Source organism: Thermobia domestica, chromosome 5 (assembly GCF_964235325.1).
Source record: "Thermobia domestica chromosome 5, izTheDome1.hap1.1, whole genome shotgun sequence".
NCBI classification, from domain to species: domain Eukaryota; kingdom Metazoa; phylum Arthropoda; class Insecta; order Zygentoma; family Lepismatidae; genus Thermobia; species Thermobia domestica.
The window spans coordinates 175,325,705-175,350,566 of record NC_137458.1 but is presented as its reverse complement, the minus strand read 5'-3'; the positions used below and the strand labels follow the sequence as shown (position 1 = coordinate 175,350,566).

At 35.2% G+C, this 24,862-nt stretch overlaps 1 long non-coding RNA gene across 1 annotated transcript; it reads right to left on the bottom strand.

Annotated features, from left to right (window-relative positions):
* Positions 1–3,235: 3,235 nt before the first annotated feature.
* On the bottom strand, positions 3,236–23,964 carry LOC145686295 (uncharacterized). The gene is made up of 3 exons (XR_014131579.1): positions 23,654–23,964; positions 9,019–9,138; positions 3,236–3,254 (listed from the first exon to the last, which is right to left on the bottom strand). It is a non-coding gene; the product is annotated as an uncharacterized LOC145686295 (long non-coding RNA).
* Positions 23,965–24,862: the final 898 nt, after the last annotated feature.

Genomic DNA, 24,862 nt, shown 5'->3' with positions numbered 1-24,862 from the left:
CCAGCACTGCACTAGAAGAAGGTCCTCCTGTATGTTTGGTGTACTGCTCGCGGCATCGTGCATCGGGAAGTGCTACCAGCTGTATGTACTATCAGCAGTTGAGCCGTGTTCAAGAAAAACTCAAAACTCTGGAACCAGAACTTCTGAATCGCAAAGAAGTCCTCCTGTTACAGGACAACGCTAAGCCCCATGTGGCTAGGATGACCCGGAACACCATTCTACGCATTGGATGGGAAACACTATTGCATTGCAAAATGCACTTGATAACTTCTTCCCTTCACGGCCCACCAAGTTCTACCACGATGGAATCCATGGCCTTCCAGAACATTGGCAGAAGGTCGTCGATGCTAATGGGGCTATTTTTGATTTTTCAGGTACGTCTTAGGTGCCATATCGATGTTCGAAGGTGGTTGGTGAAAAAGCAACGGAACTTTCTTGGTTACCTTTATAGATGAGGTACAAATAGAATGACACTCCACGTCAGTAGGTAGCACATGGTACTGACTTATTTTCTTGCTTTATAAAGGCATTAACTGTTTCTGATATTGAGATGGACACAGCTCTCTGTATATACTTTTTACACTTCATGCGACTTGATGACTTGCATCGATTCAAGCGAATGTGACGGCAGTGCTGAACAGCATTCTAGTGGATAACTTTCCTATGGCGTTCCCGAATCTGTATGACTGGTCCCACGAGTGTGTGGAGCGAGAAGAGATGTATGTAAAAACTAACGTGGTAATATTTTTTTTCCGGCACCGTTAAGTATTTTACTTCGAGGTAGTCCCGGAACTTACTGAATGCACTGAGTATACATTCATTCTCAGGTTGCTACTATTCACTTGAGTGTTTACAAACTTCCATTTTTCAGCAATGAATACTATTGTGAAAGTAAAACTAAATTTTCATGCCAGAAAGAGTAGAAAAGGAGCTAAAAACAGTTTATTCTTGAGAACAATAAAATCTTGTCCCGGATCATTATTTACACGGGTAAAAGATGTCATCACTGCAAATTCGTAGTTTCACAATTCTCGAAGGCGCCTTACAGTTAGTTAATGACAGACAATGATTTATGAACGAAAGGAATGCGAATACGGCAGGAAATTGAAAAACCTCGAGAAAACCCTTCCACTTGATGTTTATTTACCACAAAACCGATATCGCGTACCCATGGTTTGAACCCAGATCTTTGGCACCAGAAGTAAATGCTCTACCGACTACGCCACCGAATTTGTATTCTAGGTTCAACATGCAAAATGTTTCAAACCTGCATACCGTATGAAACAAACTCGATCCCATTTTCACGAAAAACAAGATACATAACAGAAACATATGAACATGATGGAGATCTCATTTACGACTCATTGTCCATACAGTAAGGATATCAACATGTCAACATTAAAACAGGAATTGCACATCATGAAACTTCGTTACATCCACAGTACACGGCAAACAATTGAATATTATTTTACGATAATTAGAACCAAACATTCTAACCGTTCCATTTTCTTTTCTTTCATTTAACTGCGAATTGCTAAATGGAAAAAAAAAAAAAAAATCCAGTCTTTATTACGTATTTTTGGAGAAGAATGCTAGCAGGGTGTCTCAATGAGTGGGTCGAAAATTAGTTTACAATTGCATCGTTGATCCAACTGCATTTTCTGGATGATTCACGAATATGATATTCCACTACACAAGCGGAAAGCAAAATACAATGCGCACAGCTGCAGAACACAAATTCGTTACATACTGTTAGTGGAAAACTCACTTAAGTTTCTAAGTTTGAAGCTGCCAATTAAACAACATCCTCCCAATCACATCTGAAGTAATCTAAAATTTTCATTTTTAAATGATTTAAAACCTTTCTTGAAAATTCCCTGACTTCTTCGTTTTCTTAAATTCTCTCTCTCTCTTTTTTTTTTTCAGGTTTGTCGCCACGCTGGAAAAACTAACCCCAAGAGTAAACTATCCCTTGCTGATGTTTTCGTAAGAAATGGCTTATTCTGTATTGTAGTGTTATTATGAAATATAAACAAAAGCACCTGTGCCGTTTTTGAGAAAATATTCCCAACAGAACTTGCCCCCCAAGAGTAGACTAAATTTTCCCTAGAGAAATTATTTATATCACGGTATAGAGATGTTAATGAAATATTTGTATGTATGAAATACAAACAAATTGGTTAGACATATTTTCGACAAAACAGCAAATTTTAAGTTTCACCCGTCAACAACGGAACGGAAAGAAATTCGAAAACCCCTCTAGAGAATCTTCTAAAAAGCTTAAGTTTAAAATTTGTTGCGGATATGTTGAGCGGTATGCTCTCTACGCGAGTGTACATACATCGGGACAAACGAACAATCGAAACGTGTAAATCCCTTAAAATTTCGAGTTTATTTACTTGCATATTTTCACGATCACCATACTGTCTTCTCTCCTATCTTCGTTTGTCATACATATGATACGATAATCCTTTTCTTTCTGTTTGTTTGTTTCTTACTTGACTACCTTTCCTGAAGAATTTAAAGCCATTACGGTAAACTAGAAGTAAAACTTACATGTTTGTATAACGGACTAACAGTGTGCATATCATACTGCAGTATCTGCTAGTAAAATTTATCTATTTTTAACATCATTTATCAAAATGCAGCAATTTCATCAATTTAATTTATGATACTGTGAATTAACAGCTCACTCAAAACTGGTTTCCCAACAAACAAACTGCTGCAAAATTAAACGCACTGAATGCATTACAATTAAAATCCCCATATTTTATTTTATTTATTTATTTCATTTTAAATTTAATATTTTGCTGTATTTAGAGATTTTTTAAAATTATGTTGGCGTTTCAACTCTAGGATTTTCTGAAAAATTTTAACTTGCCTATAAATATTTACCAAGTAAAATCCTAACTAGCAAACATGGTTTCTTAGTTAACTTCTATTTACTTCATAAGGACTGCATTTATTTGTCTTACAAAACAACGCACGTTAATTATAATAGTATGTTATAATTTACGAATGTCAATGATTTACAACTTTCTTTTCTAGAAATGAAAACTGCATACCATACAATATTAGTTACTGATTGCTGCCAAATTTTATTTTCAAGAAGAACGTCCTTAAGAGCCTTAATCACAGGCAAACGATAATCTTTCAGTGATAATGAAAAAATTACTGGCTTCTCCAACTGCAAATTCTCCGCAAGGTATCGGGCTGCAACATGAATTTCTTCATTCTCTCTGCCAAGAAGGTACCTACAAAAAGAATACATAGTTTATGTGTCAATCGACAAATATCATAAAAAAGATGAATAGAATAACGTCTTGACGTTATGTCCCACATAAACTAAGATAACACTAGGCTCCCAAGTTTCAAAGTTATACTGTGTGTGAAAATAGTTAGTAGAATTAATTCTTTGTCACCTGAATGCTAGAACCAGAAAGAAATTCAGAGGAAATCAAGGAGGCATTTCTGTCCTCATAAATAAAAGTTGTGAATTTATTATATGCTAAAGCAATGATACTTACGCTTACACCACTCATACGCGCTTTATCAAATACTTTTATTCTAACTCTATTAAAAGACTTTGATTTAGATAATGATCCTCAAAAAAGATGTATTGTAATCCAATTTTACAATCATTCCTGAAAGGCAAGTCATCCAATCCCATAATTATTTCAAACGTGCAAGCTAAGCTTCTTCTTTACCTCCATTTCTCTCAAAGAGTTTACATTCATCGAAAAAATAAAATGAAACTTTTAAATCATAACGTCCCATGATTATGCCCTTTAGGCTCAAGGAGACAAAAGATTAATGAAAATGGAGAATTGTAAAATTAAATTTTTCTGCTTTCTCTCCGCGAATAGAACCCGGGACTACATACATTTACTCATAAAACACAAACACAAAGTTTGTTGAGCTTGTTAAGCCTTGACTTGATTTAAACTTAGACATCAAGATATAGCGCAAATCAATCCCGAAAGGCGCCTATTAACCCTAAATTAATCTTCAGTCATTGACATTGTCATTCCTGCCTTTTACAGGTTGTTCCTGTTTCATAATGAAATCAAATAAAAAGTACCTAATTTTTTTACAATCTGCTTAATGCACGGCAGAAGCTCACTGAATTGTCAACTGTGCTCTATTATTTTTGCACTAGTAATTTCCATGCATATATTACTATTCGCAATACGTCTTCATTACTGCAGGAATGGTGACTCATTCTCGCATTCATTAAAACTATACTGTGTAATTTATGGTGTTCCCGTTTCTTAATAAGCACAATCAGATTAGGTTACTTATAATATCTGAACTGCCATTTTGAAAAACCGCTGAATACACTACAGCAGTGGCACTCTTCGCTGCGATGTCCCACCGCGTTCGCCCAACAACTGAAGTAAACACAACACTCGCGCCAGCAGCCAAAATCAGCACTGCTATCCTCGTCAAGTAACAACGAACATAACGGTAAGCTGGGAGTTAATGGTAATAAAGAAGGGTTAACAATTTGTGTTTTTGGCAACTTACTTGCAGGTTTCCACTTTACTACATTCAGGGCAATGATTGTATCATAGATAAGACATGTAACGCGAAACAGAAGAATTAATCATAGTGATCTGCTTGCACGTAACTGCAAATTCCGTATATTCAAATCATACGGTATTTCAAACAGTCATATTAGCTGCATTCCAAGTCACTATATATTTTCCACCCCAGACATGACCAAAATCTAGCTTAAAATAAATACGTTGGCTACTCTGACTTTTATGCAGCCATTCTGTGCTATAAAGGAAAGTATTTTAAATCTACTTAGGTTTATTTATTTTTCACAAGTAGTGTTATATCAAATGAAGGTAACTTTACTTGTGCAGATACACTATACAATTCAAAAGAGCTATTTATTGTTGGTAGTCTCATATACTTTATTTTTAGCAGCTTTAACAGGGACTACTTGCCGTAACGCATGAAGGAACCAACTCTAAAGAGGTCGAAGAAAAACAGTTCACTCACAGCCACGTATTTTTGTTTACCTGGGCCCCAATCTTTCGCGGGACAAATAATATGTGAACTCAATGCTGAAGCTAGTCGTATAAGATCTATAACTTGCAGTTGTAATATAGAAATAAGGACAGAGAAAGAAGTTACTCTTGAAACGCTGAACCCATATCATAAAGCCAAGTCGGAGTAAGTCGTTGAGTTGCGCACTGAATATGGCAGTTAATATACATATTTGAATGCAAATATTTAACCTTGCCTCGGGTACGTTTGGCATCAAGATGATAGTAGCAGCTACTAAGAACAACACCATCTTTAACTGTTAGTGCTGCGATTCTGCGAAATGTTAACTGAATTCTACACCAAAGATCAAGGAAGATTAACCTTCTTATTACCAAACAGTAGACACCACCTCACTGAAGAAGAACTCAAGTTTCTTGTGACAGACATTACTAACACTATGTGGACGAACTGTTATTCTCAGCAGCTGAAGGTTTCTTTGGTGTTTGTCTAAAATTCGCAGAAAAGATTCATTTAAGTGGCTTTTATATTTTTAAGACATTTTTGAAAATTACTCATGTAAGTAAAGAAAAGGGAAAGCAATGTTCATTACCTGTCTTACTAGACATTAGTTTCACAATAAGTATAGCTCGCCCGTCGGAATGTGTTAAGCATCAATACAAAATAAGAGAAACAATCTTTCCGTGAGTGTTATTTTGTTGAAAACCGATAATACAGTTTCAGTGAATTAGCGTGAATAAATTAAAACCTATCACCAGCAGCTAACAAAAAATGGTGATAATTAGAGTACGTTCTAATTTCAAAGTGTTGAATTTGGTTAAAACTTCCACAAATGACTCATACCTGCGGGATTTACCATTACAAAAGTTTATTTTTATTAACTAAGCGAAATTTTAAGATTAGATAATATTATTTTGCGTAATGCTTCACTTTTATAATAGTCCATAACCTTGATATGATAATATCTTTACATCTGGTAGAACGTAATTATCAATTTAGTGTATTTGAAATTTAAACTGTTGTATTGCAAACTAATTTGTGTCCTGAACTATACAATAAATTGTGCACTAAAATTTATTAAGTTGATTCTCATCCTTTCTGACAAACAGAAAAAAGAAACGAACCGATGTATGTATTGCGTTTTTAGACGAAAGTAATTTATACGACAATGGTTAGTCTACACGTCTTTGTTGCGGGAGATACAAGTTAGATTCCAGACGAAAACTCACGTGGTTCGGATTCCACGTTAAGCTGTAAGTCCACATCTCATATAGCATAAATGATGAAAAGAACGCTAAATTCCACCAACCAGCCACCAAGGTCCGGAAATAGCTTTCTGATGAACCTAAGCCTCTCCAACATTATAGTTAAAAATTGTATTAACTGCCAAAATGTTTTCTTCTTTACAGCTGACATGTGGGAATAGCAAACGCTATCATTACTATGACATATTGAAAGTTAAATAAAATAAAGTCTACAAAATCTGGAAGATTTATCCAAACTGCACGACACTGAAAATGATTTACGTTGCCGTATACGTTCAAATAATTTCTGCACTATTTTTATTAAAATTGTAACGCTAAAATACGGATGCGGTGTCGTTCAAAAACGCACATTTTTCCGTCACTGACTTTGATGTAAATTGCACTTCAAACATCTCAAGTAATACCTATAAGTAAATGAATTAATATTAAATGAGAATTAGTAAACTAAATTTGTGGTTATTTAAAATTACAATTATTAAAAACCTTGCCTTTATTTTCTCCTTGTAAACTATTCCCAATCGCATCGGAAGACATTAGCTGTTAATTCCCATACAATTAAGTATAAAATTCAAATTGTAAGTAGGTTTCTTCTTTCTTTAAATTGTGTATGTGGCCCGTTTCTTTTCTTTTTCTACACAGATAAAATAGCTTTTTATTATGACTAAAGAGCAATAAAAGCGGTGTTATATAACAAGAATAAAACTACATTACTTGTAAATTACATTTTTTATGAGTTTTAGAGTTCATTTAAAAAAAAAAAAAAAAAACCTCTAAAGTTTGAATGAGCAGATACGGCGATTGGATACGGTGGTGGCGAATTTAGTTTTATAAAATTTATTTGAAAATATTCGGGCAGGTAACATAGCAAATATCCCAATAGATCCAGACCTGTTAGAAAATCTGAGTATGCCTAATAACTCAGCTATTACGAAATCCGTTGATTGAAAGAAAAACTATCATACTGTAAAGAGTTTCTCGATTAAGATCTCGATTGAGATTGAGATCTTCAGATCAAATCTTTCTCGCCCTTTACAGAAAATAGTCTCGTGTTGATCGTACAGCATTCCTATGTTGAAACAATCAAGAACTCGATCATACTGCTTTTCTCAACTAAAATAGGCTTCTTTCATATAGATATTTTATCACCTATCATTTACTAAAATTACCTGAAACTCAAAGAACACTACCATTGAACACTAAAGATTTTATTTTACATGACTTAATCTATCAAGAGACTTCAAGATCTTGCTGTCTGGATGTGGAAGTTAATCGGTAAATTGTACAGAAAGATAACGGTTGAGAGTTTTCAAAAGCAAAGTTTTGACGAGAATATTCAAAATAAAAGGAGATGAACAAATGGGTGAATAGAAAAGGTACTGAATACGAAGTTTCATAATAGCTACAGATCACTGAACATTAAAACAGAAGGCTGAGACGCCTAAGAATGAATGACCATGTCATTTACATGAGAAATATGCTCGAGACGTAGAGTTCTAGTTGGAAAGTTTTTAGGTAAACCGAAATGAAAGAGCATAAAAGCAAGATTTCGAGCACTGTGAATAATCATATTCACTGGATTCATCCATAATAAATTTGTGATTCCGCGGCGATTAATTTTCAGGTTCTTTACGTTATTGTGTTTGTTTATACCCATAGGAAAACCACTAAACGCGTATAAGTATTGAACTATGGAAAATTTGGATTCATGTGGTTAAGAATAACTGATCTGAAGAATATCCATGAAGTTCAATGCCTTTGTTAATACTATGTGAACTAGTAGTATTACTATTTTACTATCACATACCGATGTATGGAAAAAGAACCGTATGTTACGGACTGTAAGACGCACCTTAATTTTTAAGCATTTAAAAAAATACCGAAACATTTTTCCAGTTTTTCGCAGAGTTTATGGCCTGTATATTCTAGTTTCCGCAACTCATGTTCATTGCAGCGGTGCACTGCTGCTGCCAGTTAAATCCAATGCTGCCAGATAGAGATAGGTTTCCCGTGGCATCGAATATATGACCATTTTTAAGACTGGCGGGAATTTTAAATCAAACACTGGACATTTTTATATTAATTTCGAGCATAAGACGCACTTGAATTTTGGAGCAATTTTTCGAAGAAAAAGTGCGTCTTATGGTCTGTAAAATACGGTAAATGAACGATCTTTTATTTCTAATGATCGAAGTATTGTTTCGTCTTCCCCTCTCCTTCCCACGTAGTCCCATTTCTTACCAAAAAAAAAAAAAAAAAAAAAAAATGAAAAATATTTATATTTAAATGAAAACAAGAAAAAATACAAGTACATAAACCGTACAAACGAGTAATATATAACTACTGACTCAAACCAGAAATGTCCGAACTTAGAAGTCTTACTCTCGGGTTCAACTGAGTTCGAGCCCAATAATTGAGTAAAGCGAGCTCGAGCCCCAATGTCAGTGAGCTCAACTACAAGTGAATGTAAGCCTAATCGAGGATAGCAAAGCTGATTCTTTGGTGAGCGCGAGCCATATTAAGGATAGCAAGCCTGAAGTTATCATGAGTCTGATAGATATTATTTGTAGTAAACGCGTGCTTCATTGAGAATAGTGAGCCTGAGCTTGCCCGTTCCCGAATGCGCTCCAATTGCAAAACGGTCATCTCTGGTTCAAACTGACACCAACCAATGATTTTCTTGAGCAATCAAATGACATTATATTCTTGAGCAATGAAACGATATTATATATCTTCTTACCTTATATTGTAGCCTTTCACTGACGGATCACCAATACGATTGCCCTGAACAATATCTTCACACACCGCCACAATGGTTCCAAATTTCCTGAATTGTGTTAACACAATGAACAATTTATCGCTATAAAATAAAATAAAATGGAAATAAATAATCACTACAAAATAATACATAAAATAGTAAATAAATTCTACAATATTATTAGAGAATAATACTACCTAAAGATAAGATATCTCTTCCTTATATACATAAAACGTATGTATGTGTATATTCCAGCATAACTCTGAAGCGCCTGGAGCAATTTTAGTCAAATCTGGTACTCATTACTTACAATCTGGAAAACAATGTTGTGGAACAGCGGCACACAAGGGGAGAGGGTGGCATATAAAAATGATCGAAAACGACAACGAAGATCATATTCTGTTAGATGTACGTTTTCCGAACAAGGATGTTATGCTCCAGATATTATCATCGAAAACAACAAAATATTACCAACCTCTTGATGTGTACTTCTTTAGGCAAGACAAACTCTACATGAGAAGGATTCTGATTCTCCAAGACTACAATGTGAAAAACCAGAAGTAACGTCGAATCCATAGTTTTCGTGGTCGTACTCTTGGTGACAATTAAACCAAAGTTTAGTTCCTTATCTTTTGTTTAATAGACGTTTTGTGGAAGGGGTTTTCCTTAGCTTTGGAAACAGGCTAATACTAATCCGATCTATAAATCTAGTATTAAAACTGATGTACGCTCTTGTAGACTCATTTCTCTTCTTTCTCTGTTTTAAGTTCTCTATGAGAAAATCATAAAGAACAGATTTTACTTCTAACCAAACGAAACGATAATAAATACAAGGAAATAATGATTAAATAATGTCGAAATTATAGCACAGTAGACGGAAAGGGGAAAAAATCATTTGTTTTCCAAGATTCACTAATAATAATAATAATAATAATAATAATAATAATAATAATAATAATAATAATAATAATAATAATAATAATAATAATAATAATAATAATAATAATAATAAAGTGATCAAAACCTACCAATAATTTTCTATATACAGTTCATTCAAAGACAACTTCCTGATATTAGTAGGGTTGCCAGATTTTGTAAACGAAAAACCGGGACACCAATCTTAGGCTATATACAGGGTGTTTCTTCGGAGATGATTCTTGACACCAAGATAAGACAAAAAAAGTATAGACTATCCTGGGTGCACAAATGCTTCCTTTGGGAGTTATAAGCTGCCGAAAACATGAAGAAAGAAAAAAAAAGGAACAAGAACTTTAGAGGTCCATAGCTTCAAAACTATGGGACCTACCGTAGTCAGGTCAAGACTTCACTGAGGAACTAGTATGTGCCCTATCCAAATATCCAAGTTTCAGAATCCTAGGACATTTCCGCAACAATTTTTATAGAGGTAGTTGGTAAGTACTTCAAATTATATGCCCGTAGCCAAACTCCCTCTATAAAAATTGCTTCGTGAGTGCCTTAGGATTTTGAAACACGTATTTTTTGGAAAGCTCACATATTAGTTCCTAAGTGAAGTCTTGACCCGAGTACGGTAAGTCCCATAGTTTTGAAGTTATGGAACTTTTTTTTTTTTTTTTATAATGTTTTCGGTAGCCTATAACTCCGAAAGGAAGCATTTGTGCACCCAGGATGGGTCTATACTTTTTGTCCTGGTGTCAGGAATAACCTTTCAAACGTTTCGGTGTTGTTTTGAAAATACCCTGTATAAGGTCCAGATTCTTACTCATTTGTAGGGACGTGAAGTTTTTGATAACGTCGAAAACTTGAAAAAGGCAAAGTAAAGTATATAGATATACCTAAATATATGACAGAAGGCCGTTTTTGGTGTTTTTAAATCGCGAAATAACGCGAATTTGGTACCTTTTCAACAGAACTCCGAAATGCATTACATAAAGCGATAGATTCACGAAATCGCCATGTTTGCCGGTAATACTAATAAAATAACACAAGTTTCCTTTGCAACAAAATGTGATTCAGAGAAGACCATCAGTCCTGTTATTTTTAGACCGGTTGGTCAGTTAAAGTTCCCCCCTGAGATTTTGCTGCCTATACTCTTGAAGCAATATCTTTACCAGCTTCCAACGTTGATTCTGAAAGATATTTTTCAGAATACAACTCCGTAGTTACGGTAAGAAGGCAAAACCTTAAAGAAGAAAATGTGGAAATATTGACAATTTTGTCCTTTGAAAAATAAGAAAAATTGAAGAAACTACAAATTCGACATTACGTGAAAATGTGTGTTGATAATGATATGAATTGCGTTTTAAATATGTATATTGTGAAGATTGATTTTTTTGAAGTGAAGAAAATGTTAATAAACACTATGCTATAAATCTCGTTTTTTTCGTTTTAGATAAAATTATTGTGATTTTTTTTTTCTTGTGAAGAAACACTGCAGTATGGCAGTATGGTTTTTAGTCGATATATGTATTCAAATCATACATTAAATAAATCCAAGTTTAGGAGGAATATCGAAACATTTTTTCTCAGATGGTTAAGTCCGAAAATATAATTTCTTCTTTTAAATTTAAGATGTCAAAATTTAAAACTATTCGTTTAATTTTAAAATTTTATTTTAATTAGCCTTCACAGACCACTTTCTCTATGTTTACAATATACTAGCTTTTCAAAATCATTAGAGAATAAAGCAAATAATCCCTATTTGCTTCCATTAAATCACAAAAAATAACACCGATTTTGAGCAAAAAATAACACCAATTTTAGGGATAAAATAAAACGAAAACTTCACATCCCTACACATTTGATCAATTACTTCTGTTTTTTCCAGGTTACTATTTTCAATTTTCCAGCTCGTTCTATACATAGTTAACACAAAAGAAGACCCACAAGTGATGTATAAAGAATAAGAAAAGATAACATAAGAAGAGTTGCCTGGCGTGTTTTATTCCGAATTCCGATTTCTTGTGTTTAACAGGTCCTAAATATTGCGCCAATTACGACACACCCTCCCATTTATGATTTCTTTTTCTTTGCTGTGTCATCATCTGAGTCATTATCCTAAAAGAAATACAAATTTAGCATTTAGCAAGAAAAGATACATTTACGCTAAATTCAGAAGGATAAAAAAAAAAAATGAATATTTTCTAAATCCTTTTCTTCCCCTCTAGAAACTAAACAACCCATAGGACGAAAGAATGGACGTCATTTTCAAACCCCTTGTTGTTTGTTTAATAAAATTAATTGGCTGCACAAATCTTTCGAAAACTTTCCGTTTTAGAGCTTGAATTTTCTTCAATCTGAAGTACGAAAACCGAGACAAACAGGTGTCCCGAAAGCCTTTTTCGGAACAGTTAATTCTTTCATTGAAAACCGGGACGTCTGGCAGCCCTAGATATTAGCATATTAGCATACGTAGCATCAATTGAAAAAGAAGAAAATATGTATACAGAATATGAGAATTGTTTTTAAATAAGATTAAAAAAAAATAAACTATTATGACAGACGATCGCTAAGCTAGTTGGATTTCTTTGTTACGTTTCATTAATACCACTAGTGAACAAGATTTTGGCACAGAAATAAAAATACCTGATTCTAATAGAACTTTTCACGTAGAATTCGAATCTGCAATCAGTTTTTCTCCATCACCCTCAGTTTCCCCGTGACAGAGGGATTTTCGGGAAATTTCCCCTCAAATTTCCCTTTTCTTAAACCATTTTTGTACCTGTAGCTCGGGTACCCTAAGGTATATAAGGTATATAAGGTTGTTCACCACAAACTTAATTGGTCGCGAAAGAACTGTACTCAGCTAGTCTCAATTTGTCTTGCGTGGAAATATTTTATGTAGTTGTCATATTTCTTGCAGCGAACTTCAATAGTGTATTCAGGTTTTCCAATGTAAGCTTTATCACATTCAGAAGGAATGCGTTAAACCTTTAGTGTCATAAGCCTGAGTTTTAGCCTCTTGTAAAAAATCTAATTTTGGATGGAATGTTTTTTTTTTTTCTTTTTTTTTTTCATGTTTGGAAAATCTTGTTCAATTTTCGTCATAATTTACCGGAATACGAGTAAATTTCTTGTTTTTTCGCAGTACGCATCTTGTGGTTTTAATTACAAGCGAAGCTTAGGATCCTCTGTATATCTTTCACGTTATAGCCATTTTGTAGTAATAAAGTCATCCTGTAACGTGCAGATGTTACCAAGAAGAATACCGCATCTCGACAGATGTCATCTTGAGAAAATTTTATTCAGAAATTTGAAAAAAACGAAAAAGAAAAAATAATGAAATAAAAAATATGGACTATTAATAGGGAAAAAAGAAAAATATAATAATAAAGTAAGATCATTGTTTTTGTTTTCAAGTCAAACGAAATAAAAGATATACATATACACGCCATAAGGGCTATGAAAGATATAGCGCATATATATATAACTGTATGGCCTATGGAACCCGGAGGTTCAATGCCGCGTTCACAAAAGCTCTCCACTGACTTCTATCCTTAGTCAATTGGAGCCAGTTTCTACTTTGATATATATATATATATATATATATATATATACACGCTTTGGATCTCTAAACTATAAACTGGATCTCTAAGGGCAACTTGTTTGATATCAGGTTTCAGGCTATGACGTATTTCACGCGTGCCTGCTGTAATTGATGAAGGAGCATGGCTTCCTCCACGACGTTACATGTCTTCAACTACAATTGTTTTTTTCGTATTTGTGGTAAGTAAATAAGAAGTATGTGGAAAAAAGCTGATAGTGGCATGCATTGGGGTGAACTCGAGACCTCCAGAGTTTGGCACGTTTAAATGGTACAAAAGTGGGAACGTTATGAAAGTGAAGTTTTGTTCTTAAATAAGTGAATTTAACTAAAACAGTTTTTGTAGAGAACGTAAAGTGACTACGCAGTTAAACCGAGAAGTTAAAAAAATTTCATTATTTAAATAATTTTGTTGTTGCAAAAGTGCTGCGTTGTATGGCGGAAGAAATTTAAGGGTTGTGTAGTGTTAAACACAGGTAATTTCTTGAAGCTAAAAATAGTGAAATTAAATCATCTGCAGTGCAAAATTTACTAAATAAAGAAGTGTCGGTTTCTATAAATGATACTATTGATAAAAGTGCCTTAAAACTAAAATACGGGTTACTTGCTCAAGATGTAGTTATTGCCGAAAACAAACATTTTCGAGACAAATAATTGCAGTACTTCGAGGCAAATAATTGCAGTGTTCAGTACTCTGTGATCAAAGTAAAACAAACAGTAAAATTTAAAGTGCAAAACCTAATTTAAAAATCTTAGAATAAAAGTGAACTTGGGACAAGAAATAAATTGGGCAATAAAACAAGTAACAAACGATGATTTCTACAGAAGCACCCATTTTGACTAAATAAACTGAAAGGTTAGTTATAGTGCGGTTTGTACGTCTGAATATAACTACTTTTCATTGTTCCTTTCTATAAATTGTAACAGAATAAATATTTAATAATTAATTAATAGCAGTTTAATAATATGGAAGTAGCTTTTAAATAAACTGCTTAAATTTCAATAAAGCTAAGCTTAATTTGAAATAAATGTAAAAGCAATCTCTAAATATCAGACTCATTGTGCATAAAGCACACTGTAGTAGTCGGAAATGGTCAGAGTGAACGCTGCTTGAAGTTAGACGCCATAGTGCAAATGGTAAATATACAATCTGTCTGTCCGCCTTTCTTATTGTGGAAAACTAGCCAGTAAAAAGCTAGAATTTTGGTAGTATAGAAAGGAGAATTATTCTAAGGCCATCATAACCTGAGCTCTGACAGATCTAACATCGTGTAAGTTGACGACAGTGTTGCGAACTGTCATAAGAAGAATCAAAGCGACCATTTGACAGAATGTTGAAGGAATCGAATAACTTTATCACTGATTGAATCAGATTATAAGTTGAAATATTTACAAACTAGATATTTAAAAAGTAATCGTACTTCACTTTACTCCTCAACGTTCTAGCACAACGTAGTTCCACTAGACCTAACGTTATTGCCACAATAATGAATATTTTTTTTTTCTTTTTTCACTTATTGACACAACTCTGTCCTTTTGACAAGTTTGAATGTCAGGCTGAAATTAGTAGAATTTCTAATGGTCTTTGTAGGAAATTTGTTGACATCGAAAAAAAAATGTACATAGTCTATATATTACAGAGACCGTTATAATGAGCTTTTCATAAGGACTGATTTAGAAATTGAGTAGTTGGAAAGTAACGAACATGATCCAGCTATGTTTGTCTTTTCGTATGACTTTTTTTTCACTAATATGTGAAGGGGAGGATAGGTTTAGACCCACAAAAAAATTTGGAAACACTAGGTAGTTTCCATGGTAACAGAACAGTGTTGTCGCATTTATACCTACTCATTACTGTGAAAGTTTTTGTGTTGTTAGGTTGTTTTGATTTTTTGTGCTATCATCTCAGTGCATTGGTGTGAATATTGTGGTGTAATCGTTGTTATTTTCATTCATCAGTGGAACATAGTTTGTATTTGTATTATTCACATAGACTTAAAATATAAATTTAGTATGTGTGTGTGTGTGTTTATGAACACAATGCCTGAAGTGCGGAAAGGGGGTGCCCTTGACAAGTCAGGCACGGGAATTTGTGTTTAATCTTAGGGAATATTTCGAAAAAGAACATAACAACGGTCCTTTACTGCCATTGAATAAAGTGATTGGAAGAATAGATTCAGCTTTATACATTAGCCCTACAACTGTGAAAAGAATCACAAAAGAGAAGTGTCCGAAAGACCTCGCTGAACCGACGGAAACTTGATCTACCCTAGGAGAAAAACGTAGGATTTCTACAGTAAACGGAATTAGATTGTCTACAATTGAAAGCCATTCTCTAACGTATGTAGTTTTCAATTTTAGAAAAAGATATAACATTATGGGTCTTACGCAGAGTCGTTCTGACGCGTGATTAGTGTCATACTAAAGAGTTGAGTTGATATTGAGTTTAATGTCTCTTTCAGCAGCGAGGCTATATGAGACGTGGACCTACTGTTTAACGTGGAATCCGAACCACATGAGCTCCCGCCGGGAATCGAACCGGGGTCTCCCATGCCAAAGGCGTACGCTAACCGCTTAGCCACGAAGAAGCTCGACGTCATACTAAAGAGTTCGACTAACATATGTTTCCATGCAGTAGTCAGGCATTTAGTATGACGCTAATCATACGTTAAAACGACTCTGCATAAGGCCCTATGTGTTTAGAAGTAACGGTTGTTTTCTTTAAGATTCTTTACGATCTTAACGCAATACTAATTTGTTTGTTTCTTTTGACTAACACTTTCGTCAGGCATAATGTTAAATAATATTTTTGTTGTAATACATAGTTGATTCTTTTCCCATAAAATGTACCCCTTGTTATATTGTATTGTTACAGAAGATAAATGTGGCAAACGCGCTTGATCGCACGTGAGAGTTGTCAGAGCTCTTCTTAGCGCGGCCTTACTCTAATGCCCTTAGCAAGCACTCCATTCGCCATTTATATTTTATAAATTCAAACAACAAATTCCGTCCTTAAGTACTTATCTGGATATTGTAGAAGATTATTTGCTGTCCAATAGTTATACAATTGTGGAATTTCAATAAATAATTGCCATCTTGGGGTCAGGTCTCATTGTATATTTTAAATTATTGTAGTTTGGGGAATGAATTGAAGCTACATTCATCAAAATTAAAATAAGAAACTAATTGGCTTCATTATTTAATTTTGGGACCCGATTTCTGACATTTCATTTACTTCCAATCACTCTCTTGAGAACAAAGGTAAAATAGAATGTGAGAGAGTAGTTGAATTTCAATTATTAATGTTTTTTTAAATATATATATATATATATTACACAAGCTAATTTTCTGCATGTTTACCGAAACCTAAGTCACTTGTGCAGAAAAGAAGTATAGTCCATTTTCAGTACGTTTATATGCATTCGGGCTTTCCCTATACGCAATATTGATAACTGCGATAGTCTACAGATATTGAAATAAGGCTTATAGCTGTCCTCGGAGATATCAAAGGTTCTACAGGGTGTCTACTGAGTTTCATTTTCAAAATTCCAGTATATTCCGTATAACTATCAGCAAAATTCCTGTACCTAATACAATGATTTTTTAAAGTTCTTTAGGAATAATCACACTCTTGATGATTTCAGGTTTGTAATTGTTTTACCATCAAAAGAATATTTTAGTTTTAATAAATTTAGTTAACCTTAATTTTTTTTTAAATGCAATGATTTTTTAAACATTTTTAAAGGATATCCTAACTCTCCTCACAGCCTTCCACTCCACCTATTGCTTTAAATGTCTAATTACAAAATGTATACAATCGTTGCTTTGGAAAAATTTACAATCTCAATGGATATAAAATTGTTTTTCAAGACTATTAAAACAATTACAAAAAAGTATTGTTGACAAATTACCAGTTTCATGATTTTTCCAGTATGTGGATCAAAATTCCAGTTTATTTCCAGTATCAAAATTAAATTTCAGTATAATTCAAGTGTTTCCAGTATTTCCAGTATCAGCAGACACCCTGTTCTAGATGTGTTAATATGGACCAAAAAATCACAGCCAGCATCCAGGCCGGTAAGTAATTTGATAATCCACCAACCAATCATAACTCATCATGTCTACCTCAGATCGTATATACACAGTCTCTTTGCCTGGTCACTCCATACTTACCCTGAGGGTGAGAACAATGGTTCTCGAAACGACATACAATGTACAACTCACTTGTTCAATATACCGAAAACAGCTATCCGCATCAAAACTTTAGGAAAGGTTAATCCCCTATTTCAATTTTTCTCTATTTCTTCTAGAATACCCAGCTGTAGGGAGTTTGCTTCTCTCTCCCGAATTCAAATCTGGGGACGCATGTGTGCATGACTTTACATAACTAAGTCTACAGACACACACTCTGTCTCTCTCTCTCAAAAAAAAAAAAAAAAAAAAAAAAAAAAAAAAAAAAAAAAAAAAAAAGCTACCAAATTATACTTTATAATGTACAGTCTTGTAAAATCGAAAGTTTTAAAAAAGTGGCATCTTTATTTCAAGCTGAAGAGCCACGTGTTATTTTATTTTTTTATTTTTATTTTATTTATTTATTTTTTGAGTTTACAATTCAAAGAAGTAGGATTAAAAAAAAAAAAAAAAAAAAAAACAAGGATGTACAGAAAATGTGTCCAATTGTCTGACTACAATGAAAACATCAACCTCTCGAAGAGTACAAGGAAGTATAAAGAGTTCTCAGCACTTAGGCCATGTGAAACATGGACCTATAGCTTCATAACCTATTAGCACCCACCGATAATCAACTTGAGGCTCCTGTCTCGAAGGCGCAAACGCTAACCATTTAGCCACGAGTGAGATCTAAATCTAACGAATTACACTTCTTTTCTGACATACCTGTAATTAGAAATTACAATATCCGTATGAACACCATCAATTTTAACTCCAATTGTTTTTGTCTTAACTGGCAGTTGATCTCTCTTCTGTGAATAACTTTCTACGGAACCGTTCTCCATTCTTCACCATTCATCTAGAAAACGACATATAGATATGAAATCATGGAAAGGATGAGAAAATTTTATTATAAATAAATTATCAAACACCCAATGAAAAATTACCCATGCACTAGAAACTCAAAATTAGCCACAGAAATAGGAAATAACTTAAGTTCAGGTGAAGAAACAAATAGTGCACGAAAATTAGACAAAACAAGAAGGGTAAAACTTCGAAAAAATTCCAAACAAGTTAGATTTTTGTGCAGACCTATATTTTGATTTCTCAGCATATCCTGGAAAGTACACTTGAGTTGAGCACAGGTCATTTTTGTGTGTGTGTGGGGGGGGGGGGGGGGAGGAATTCCAGTTTTGTGCACTTGTCTCGAAATTATCAATTTTTCAAAGATAACAATTATGAGGGAAATTGTTGTTTAAAGATTTCTACAGAAAAAAAAGACCCTTAGACTTATTTTCCTAGACTCAATCGTTGCAAAGATCCAGTTTGAATAACATACGAAGAGAAAAGGGCGAGGCTTTTTAACTTGAGACTGCAAAATATCTGGAAAACTTAGCAGCGGACGGAAAAAATATTAGAAATAAAAGGTTAATATTTTTGATGGGGAAATTCACTTGTGATAAAATTAGCCCGTTGTGGGATGGGGGCCAACTTTGAAAATTCAAACGGGGATCCCCATTTTTTATTGCACATCCGGATTCTACGAGGAAAAATAGTTAAACTTTATTCAAAACATTCCTCTGGATTTGTGACAGATAGCACTGTGATCAATGAAATAAATTTTAACTAAGATTTCTTCGACTGGGACAGACGCCTCTTTGTTTGAAAAATTACAAAAACGGGCAAAGTATCGAGAAAAAAATCCCTATCACAACATAAAGACATGAGAGAATAAGTAACGGCGAGGCGTTACCCCTGTCAATGCCCGGCCAGCTGACATGCACACGCTTTGCTAAACTTAAAGACTCAAACGTCATATAGACTGTAACAAATCAGCTTTAAAGAGCTCGAAAAATACGGCTTCAGCACCAATGTAGGTTATTTTGGACATTTTATTTTCCATCTCTTCTTATCTTCATACAGATGGGCTGAATTTGAACTTAAATGGCATCTGGAGTGTCACTATTCACCTCAGCGACCCCGAAAACTATGATTCAACACTAATATTGATTGTTCTAATTATTTTACTTCACCTGGAGTGTCACTATTCACCTCAGCGACCCCGAAAACTATGATTCAACACTAATATTGATTGTTCTAAATTATTTTACTTCACATTCTTTCCACTTTCCTCGGTGCTAGCTGTGTCTTACACACACAGTATTTTTTTCCCCATTGTAAGTCATGGTCACTTATTTACAAACTTAGTTTCATCTTTCTAACATGAGGAGCTCGTGAGACTCTGTTTTTCACATAAATCTTTAAACCACCTCTTCCCCATTGAACCTCTTCCTTTCTTAGGGTAAGCATATATTTAAAAAAAAAAAGAAAAAAAAAAGAAAAAAAGAAAAAGAAAAAACTTTAAATAGCCTATGGTCTCTTCCATACTTCAATGTCTTCAATACAGTTACTTAGAAATATTCCATGCAAACAACGTGGATTCGTATACCGGACAAACAAACATATATTTATCTTTATATGCCACTTCTTCTTTCATAACCCCTCCAATTCATTAAGATACACATCACAAAATTAAATAGCTTACGGTCTCTTCAGACTATGGTATATTCGATAAAATTAATCAGAAGTACGTCAAGAAATTAATATGAACTCTTATATCGGACATATAAACAAACAAATACTCATTTTAAATATAAAATAAACCACCTTCTTCCTTTGCGCCTAACTTCCCCTACATTGTGATGGGTATAAAAAAATGTAAAACGCTTGCAGCGTCTTCCAGACTCTCTTCGATGCAGTTACTTAAAGGTATGTCAAGCAAACGGTGTGGACTTACAAGGTCTGTATGATAAGTAATGAGACTCGCCGCGCCGCGGCGCGCGTGTCGCTGGAGCGGGTTTGTCGGTGATGGAGGATGTAGGGGGGGGGGGGTCCGAGCAAAGCAACGCACCGCGCGTCAGTTGGCTCCGAGCCTTAGTGGAGCGCGGACAAGCCTTGGACAAAGCCCTTGTGAACATTCTTGTCACGGCGGAAAATCAACAAACATGGAGGGTTCCATCGAACAGCGTTATGCGATCAAATTTTGCGTTCGCCTGGGGAAAACGGCTACTCAGACGCTTTCTCTCATCACGGAGGCCTACAAAGAGGAAGCCCTATCCAAAGCCCAGGTGTTTCGTTGGCACAGTGCGTTCCGGAACGGCCGGGAAAGCGTTGAGGATCTGGAGAGGGCTGGACGCCCGACAACAGTGACTACGGACGAAACTGTGGCAAAAGTGAGGGATCTCCTGAACTCAGACCGTCGATTATCGTTGAGATTGATTGCTGATGAACTCGATATGAACCACACAACAGTGCACAAGATTGTGACGGAACAATTGGGAATGAGAAAAATCTGTGCGAAACTGGTGCCGCGAGTGTTGACTGACGAACAAAAGCAACGACGTGTTGATTGTTGTCAGGAACTGTTGAACCTCATGAACAGTGACCCTAACTTTGAAGATGACGTCATAACAGGTGACGAGTCGTGGGTGTTCCAGTACGACCCTGAAACCAAACGTCAAAGCGCGGAGTGGCACACTCCTGCGTCCCCGCGCCCCAAGAAGGCCAGAATGTCGAAGTCAAAGGTGAAAACAATGTTGATTGTTTTTTTTTGACAATGTGGGGGTGGTCCACAAGGAGTTTGTACCCCAAGGACAAGCCGTCAACGCCGCCTTCTACAAACAAGTCCTTGAGAGACTGCACAGGAGCGTCAAGCGGAAAAGACCGGCGATCGCTAGCCGGTGGAAGTTGCATCACGACAATGCCCCTGCCCACACCGCCTTCTTAGTGACCTCCTTTTTGACCCGGATTGGGGTGGAAGTCCTTCCACAACCACCCTACAGCCCAGATGTGAGCCCGGCCGACTTCTTCCTCTTCCCGAAGCTGAAGCCACGCTTGAAAGGAACCCGTTTTGCAGACGTCACAGCCATCCAAGCAGCCGTGACCACATTTCTAAAGGACATGCCGGCTGCTGACTTCCAGGGGGCGTTTGCAGCGTGGAAACATCGATTGCAGAAGTGCATCGACGCAAGAGGAGAGTACTTCGAAAGCTTTTAAGTCCCTGTACAGATCAGATCAATAAAACAATGTTTCCAGACCTGGTCTCATTACTTATCATACAAACCCTGTACATACCGGAAAAACAGGCGAACGAACATTCATCTTTATATAAAATAACTATCTTTTCCACTCTGCATTCCTCTCCATCCCTTTAGGATAAGATCAAAAAATTTTAAATACCATATGATATCTTACAGACTATGAACTCTTCGTTAAAGTTACTTAAGTATGCCAAACAAACCGCATGAATTTGAATACTATACAAAGAAACAAACATTTCTTTTTAAAAATTAGATTGGTGTGCGGTGTTTCTGCTCGTTTTATATGTATTAATATTTGAAATATGAAATATTGTAAATAATAGCAGAATCATTATAGTCCGAACCACCATGATTTGTAACCGATTCGATTTGTAAGGAACTGGTTCTTACTGATATTTAACGAACTGTTCCGAGGAGGAACCGGTTCTTTATGAATCGATTCGCTGAACGATTCAATTAAATGAAATGGCCGAAGTAAAGACTTGCCCTTACGCAGTAATTTCAAACGAGGACCAATATTGTACATCTGCGCCCCACTCTTTATATCATCATAACAAGTTTCGCTTTTATTGTATCATAATTGACAGGGCTTGAAAACTCCACTCCCCACTGGCAAGTACTTTTTTACATTTGGGGTCCCGGGTTCAATCCCAGCCCCCGCCAAGTGAACTTTGTGGTGGACAAACACCGTGTGCGTGGGTTTTCTCCCGTTTCCTCCCACTTTCTTCATTCCACCATTTCATTCATTACTCATCATCACCGTCTCCTTTAGCCTAACCGGCATAACCGTGGGACGTAAAACTCAAAGATTTCATTTCATTTCATTTCATTTTTTACATTTGTCGAGTAAAGTCCGATCAATCAAAAGCAACTTCATTCTTTTTTTTTTTTTTTTTTTTTTACTTGTGAGAGACATGCCAATAAACAAAATAAAAATGGGGTAATAGTATACATGAGAACCCCCTGTCTTCCGTGCGCGAGGATACTTCATATTATATATTTATACGTTACCAAATTAAATCACTGCGTTGTCTTCATTATATGTGCTTAACATTCTATTTTTACTTTCTAGAATAAATTTTGATTTCGATTCGAAAAATGTTAAATATTTTTAAATTTATATCATGATGCAGACCAAAATCCTTGTTGCATATAATGTAATGCGCTATAGCATATAAAGTACAAGGGCAAATAGGTACGTTCTTTTTTATTTTCGTATCAGTGGATAAGTAAATGAAAGTGGGTTTGTTACCCCCTTTCTAAGTTCGTAGATACTCAATGAATAATCCCTAAAAGTATGAGCGTCCAGCTTCTTCTGGAACTCAGACGGTCTTACGTATACTATATCCAAAAATGGATTTGTGTATAGCCCGCTTCCCCCAGTTCTTTGTCACCGGAAATGCAAGAGTCACTACTACTACTAATATCGAGCACAGAACCCAACCAACCCCTGCGGAGTTTTCTAACCCATTCCTTTTACTACTGCTGCTATTAGTACTATTACTATTACTGCTACTACTACTACTATTACTACTTAAACTAAAGCTTCCTTACCATAAAATTTACAACTTAAATCTTTATAATATGCGATTACGATTCATTATGAACTAATATGACACGTTAGAATTACTGATTCGTTAAAAATCAGTAGGAGGAGCGGGCTATACTCAATCCTAAAAGGGTTTTGACATGTTTACTTTCTTGCAAAGTGAGTTTTGTTTATTTGTATAAATACTGTGACTGCAAAATGTTAGTACTTGCATTAGTACTAGCAAGAAGGTTTTTCAAGCCCTAATAATTGACAATCAAAAGTATGAATGCTTACCACTATTAAGCTTCATTCGTTCGAACACTTACATCCAAATATTTATATATGCACGACACAGTATTTCTAGCTTTGGGCAACCGCAAATTTATCACCAAAATCACATTTACCAGTGCGACGGACGAGGGACGACCAAACCAAAAATAGTACTTCAGTTGTTTCTGTTTACACCAGAGCTGCCAGATTTACAGACATGAAAACCTACAGAAAAGTCTTCTACGTAGTCTGCACAACTTGAATATTTCATTTAGCATGGGTAGGGGAATTTCAAAATAATTTACATGTACACAACATACATTCCGTATTATGAATCCCAACAGGGACGTAGCTAAGGGGGGGCACGAGGGGGCACCGGCATCCCCAAATCTTGGCTTGGCCCCCCCAAATATTTATTTAAAATTAGGTTACTTTTTTAAAAATCCGACAATAAATGAAAAAAATATCCATAGTAAACTGAAATGATTCGTACTTCTAAGAAAAGGTTATTTTTTTAAAAAAATCAATTTATAGGCTATTTCTTAAACGTTAAGTGGATGGTAATAAGAGTATAAGATCAGTAACTTTGGGGCCTGGGCGTCATTTTCGTTAACATTTGGGGGTTCTTCTAGCCCTTAGAGTGATTCCAGCCTTATAGTCACCTTGAGATGCTAAGGGCTAAAAATCTGAACGAATGCACTTTCTATAACCAACTAAAACAAAACTGAAAGGTCGATTCGACTCAAAGGCTACGAGGACCCCTCTCCCCCATTGCTGAGTTTTCCAATATAGTATTTTATATTTTAATTGTTTTACTAGAAGGTATTGAGTGTAGATTTACTTTCGTATATTTATTATGTTTAACAACGATTCTAGCTAAACAGATGAGAAACTATTTAGGCCCCTATACAGTATGTATTGGCGCTGGCAACAGGCTGAGCGGGAAAGAGTCTATTTTCTTACTGAATGCGGAGTGCACAGTGTTAAGTTTGCTATGTATGTGTTCTTGATATTAAGTTAAATATGGAGAGGTTTATAAAATCGGGATAATTTATTTCACATGGAAAAACTGAGAAACACTTGAGGAGTACCTGCAGCGAACCTGATAAGGTGCACGTTGTTGCTGAGGAAAATATTCATTCTGACACTGTTGATAAGGAAGAAGCTAAGGAAGTTGCTAGCACCTCACAACAAAACATTCATGTGAATAACTTGTTTTCAGAGGTCCAAAGA